Consider the following 5,227-nt stretch of genomic DNA (forward strand, 5'->3'; position numbering starts at 1 on the left):
TTGTCTAAATTTAAATTGGTTAAACATTGACTTTTCCACGTTGATTATTTTGCTATAAAATTGTTTTTTTAAGATTTATTTGTAGGAAAAAATATGTTTTGGTTCAAATTTTATGAAAAATGTGCTTTCACGAAATTATTTTTTTCAAAAACGGCCTATTTTCAGCCTGATTTTGTCAAAAAATGGCTCCGATGTAATTTAATCAAAAATTGACATTTCTAAAACTAATTTTGTCAATCTTTGACTACTTTAATTGCAGTTTTGGTTATTTAAAGGCTTTTCTAAACTTGATTTAGTGAAAAAAATTTTTCTCGTGTCCGATTTTGTAAGAAATAGACTTTCCTCGGTCGAATTTTGTCAAAAACACTGTTTTTTGGGTTTTTGAGAGTAATTTAGCCTTTCTGAAATCAGTTTGAGTTTAATTTTGTCATAAAAGTTATTTTGTAGTAAAAATTAATAGAAAAATCGCTTTTTCAGTATTTATTTCGATCGAAAATTGTCTAAATTTAAATTGGTTAAACATTGACTTTTCCACGTTGATTATTTTGCTATAAAATTGTTTTTTTAAGATTTATTTGTAGGAAAAAATATGTTTTGGTTCAAATTTTATGAAAAATGTGCTTTCACGAAATTATTTTTTTCAAAAACGGCCTATTTTCAGCCTGATTTTGTCAAAAAATGGCTCCGATGTAATTTAATCAAAAATTGACATTTCTAAAACTAATTTTGTCAATCTTTGACTACTTTAATTGCAGTTTTGGTTATTTAAAGGCTTTTCTAAACCTCATTTAGTGAAAAAAATCTTTTTCGTGTCCGATTTTGTAAGAAATAGACTTTCCTCGGTCGAATTTTGTCAAAAACACTGTTTTTTGGGTTTTTGAGAATAATTTAGCCATTCTGAAATCAGTTTGAGTTTAATTTTGCCATAAAAAAGTTATTTTGTAATAAAACTTGATAGAAAAATTGTTTTTTCAGTATTTATTTCGATCTAAAATTGTCTAAATTTAAATTGGTTAAACATTGACTTTTCCACGTTGATTATTTTGCTATAAAATTGTTTTTTTAAAATTTATTTGTGGGAAAAAATATGTTTTGGTTCAAATTTTATGAAAAATGTGCTTTCCCGAAATTATTTTTTTCAAAAACGGCCTATTTTCAGCATGATTTTGTCAAAAAATGGCTCCGATGTAATTTAATCAAGAATTGACATTTCTAAAACTAATTTTGTCAATCTTTGACTACTTTAATTGCAGTTTTGGTTATTTAAAGGCTTTTCTAAACCTCATTTAGTGAAAAAAATCTTTTTCGTGTCCGATTTTGTAAGAAATAGACTTTCCTCGGTCGAATTTTGTCAAAAACACTGTTTTTTGGGTTTTTGAGAATAATTTAGCCATTCTGAAATCAGTTTGAGTTTAATTTTGTCATAAAAGTTATTTTGTAGTAAAAATTAATAGAAAAATCGCTTTTTCAGTATTTATTTCGATCGAAAATTGTCTAAATTTAAATTGGTTAAACATTGACTTTTCCGCGTTGATTATTTTGCTATAAAATTGTTTTTTTAAGATTTATTTGTAGGAAAAAATATGTTTTGGTTCAAATTTTATGAAAAATGTGCTTTCACGAAATTATTTTTTTCAAAAACGGCCTATTTTCAGCCTGATTTTGTCAAAAAATGGCTACGATGTAATTTAATCAAAAATTGACATTTCTAAAACTAATTTTGTCAATCTTTGACTACTTTAATTGCAGTTTTGGTTATTTAAAGGCTTTTCTAAACCTCATTTAGTGAAAAAAATCTTTTTCGTGTCCGATTTTGTAAGAAATAGACTTTCCTCGGTCGAATTTTGTCAAAAACACTGTTTTTTGGGTTTTTGAGAATAATTTAGCCATTCTGAAATCAGTTTGAGTTTAATTTTGCCATAAAAAAGTTATTTTGTAATAAAACTTGATAGAAAAATTGTTTTTTCAGTATTTATTTCGATCTAAAATTGTCTAAATTTAAATTGGTTAAACATTGACTTTTCCACGTTGATTATTTTGCTATAAAATTGTTTTTTTAAAATTTATTTGTGGGAAAAAATATGTTTTGGTTCAAATTTTATGAAAAATGTGCTTTCCCGAAATTATTTTTTTCAAAAACGGCCTATTTTCAGCATGATTTTGTCAAAAAATGGCTCCGATGTAATTTAATCAAGAATTGACATTTCTAAAACTAATTTTGTCAATCTTTGACTACTTTAATTGCAGTTTTGGTTATTTAAAGGCTTTTCTAAACCTCATTTAGTGAAAAAAATCTTTTTCGTGTCCGATTTTGTAAGAAATAGACTTTCCTCGGTCGAATTTTGTCAAAAACACTGTTTTTTGGGTTTTTGAGAATAATTTAGCCATTCTGAAATCAGTTTGAGTTTAATTTTGTCATAAAAGTTATTTTGTAGTAAAAATTAATAGAAAAATCGCTTTTTCAGTATTTATTTCGATCGAAAATTGTCTAAATTTAAATTGGTTAAACATTGACTTTTCCGCGTTGATTATTTTGCTATAAAATTGTTTTTTTAAGATTTATTTGTAGGAAAAAATATGTTTTGGTTCAAATTTTATGAAAAATGTGCTTTCACGAAATTATTTTTTTCAAAAACGGCCTATTTTCAGCCTGATTTTGTCAAAAAATGGCTACGATGTAATTTAATCAAAAATTGACATTTCTAAAACTAATTTTGTCAATCTTTGACTACTTTAATTGCAGTTTTGGTTATTTAAAGGCTTTTCTAAACCTCATTTAGTGAAAAAAATCTTTTTCGTGTCCGATTTTGTAAGAAATAGACTTTCCTCGGTCGAATTTTGTCAAAAACACTGTTTTTTGGGTTTTTGAGAATAATTTAGCCATTCTGAAATCAGTTTGAGTTTAATTTTGTCATAAAAGTTATTTTGTAGTAAAAATTAATAGAAAAATCGCTTTTTCAGTATTTATTTCGATCGAAAATTGTCTAAATTTAAATTGGTTAAACATTGACTTTTCCGCGTTGATTATTTTGCTATAAAATTGTTTTTTTAAGATTTATTTGTAGGAAAAAATATGTTTTGGTTCAAATTTTATGAAAAATGTGCTTTCACGAAATTATTTTTTTCAAAAACGGCCTATTTTCAGCCTGATTTTGTCAAAAAATGGCTACGATGTAATTTAATCAAAAATTGACATTTCTAAAACTAATTTTGTCAATCTTTGACTACTTTAATTGCAGTTTTGGTTATTTAAAGGCTTTTCTAAACCTCATTTAGTGAAAAAAATCTTTTTCGTGTCCGATTTTGTAAGAAATAGACTTTCCTCGGTCGAATTTTGTCAAAAACACTGTTTTTTTGGGTTTTTGAGAATAATTTAGCCATTCTGAAATCAGTTTGAGTTTAATTTTGTCATAAAAGTTATTTTGTAGTAAAAATTAATAGAAAAATCGCTTTTTCAGTATTTATTTCGATCGAAAATTGTCTAAATTTAAATTGGTTAAACATTGACTTTTCCGCGTTGATTATTTTGCTATAAAATTGTTTTTTTAAGATTTATTTGTAGGAAAAAATATGTTTTGGTTCAAATTTTATGAAAAATGTGCTTTCACGAAATTATTTTTTTCAAAAACGGCCTATTTTCAGCATGATTTTGTCAAAAAATGGCTCCGATGTAATTTAATCAAGAATTGACATTTCTAAAACTAATTTTGTCAATCTTTGACTACTTTAATTGCAGTTTTGGTTATTTAAAGGCTTTTCTAAACCTCATTTAGTGAAAAAAATCTTTTTCGTGTCCGATTTTGTAAGAAATAGACTTTCCTCGGTCGAATTTTGTCAAAAACACTGTTTTTTGGGTTTTTGAGAATAATTTAGCCATTCTGAAATCAGTTTGAGTTTAATTTTGTCATAAAAGTTATTGTAGTAAAAATTAATAGAAAAATCGCTTTTTCAGTATTATTGTCGATCGAAAATTGTCTAAATTTAAATTGGTTAAACATTGACTTTTCCGCGTTGATTATTTTGCTATAAAATTGTTTTTTTAAGATTTATTTGTAGGAAAAAATATGTTTTGGTTCAAATTTTATGAAAAATGTGCTTTCACGAAATTATTTTTTTCAAAAACGGCCTATTTTCAGCCTGATTTTGTCAAAAATGGCTACGATGTAATTTAATCAAAAAATTGACATTTCTAAAAACTAATTTTGTCAATCTTTGACTACTTTAATTGCAGTTTTGGTTATTTAAAGGCTTTTCTAAACCTCATTTAGTGAGAAAAAAATCTTTTTCGTGTCCGATTTTGTAAGAAATAGACTTTCCTCGGTCGAATTTTGTCAAAAAACACTGTTTTTTGGGTTTTTGAGAATAATTTAGCCATTCTGAAATCAGTTTGAGTTTAATTTTGTCATAAAAGTTATTTTTGTAGTAAAAATTAATAGAAAAATCGCTTTTTCAGTATTTATTTCGATCGAAAATTGTCTAAATTTAAATTGGTTAAACATTGACTTTTCCGCGTTGATTATTTTGCTATAAAATTGTTTTTTTAAGATTTATTTGTAGGAAAAAATATGTTTTGGTTCAAATTTTATGAAAAATGTGCTTTCACGAAATTATTTTTTTCAAAAACGGCCTATTTTCAGCATGATTTTGTCAAAAAAATGGCTCCGATGTAATTTAATCAAGAATTGACATTTCTAAAACTAATTTTGTCAATCTTGACTACTTTAATTGCAGTTTTGGTTATTTAAAGGCTTTTCTAACTTGATTTAGTGAAAAAAATCTTTTTCGTGTCCGATTTTGTAAGAAATAGACTTTCCTCGGTCGAATTTTGTCAAAAACACTGTTTTTTTGGGTTTTTGAGAATAATTTAGCCATTCTGAAATCAGTTTGAGTTTAATTTTGTCATAAAAGTTATTTTGTAGTAAAAATTAATAGAAAAATCGCTTTTTCAGTATTTATTTCGATCGAAAATGTCTAAATTTAAATTGGTTAAACATTGACTTTTCCGCGTTGATTATTTTGCTATAAAATTGTTTTTTTAAGATTTATTTGTAGGAAAAAATATGTTTTGGTTCAAATTTTATGAAAAATGTGCTTTCACGAAATTATTTTTTCAAAAACGGCCTATTTTCAGCCTGATTTTGTCAAAAAATGGCTACGATGTAATTTTAATCAAAAATTGACATTTCTAAAACTAATTTTGTCAATCTTTGACTACTTTAATTGCAGT

This window comes from Diorhabda sublineata, chromosome 6 (genome assembly GCF_026230105.1).
Source record: "Diorhabda sublineata isolate icDioSubl1.1 chromosome 6, icDioSubl1.1, whole genome shotgun sequence".
In the NCBI taxonomy this organism is placed as follows: domain Eukaryota; kingdom Metazoa; phylum Arthropoda; class Insecta; order Coleoptera; family Chrysomelidae; genus Diorhabda; species Diorhabda sublineata.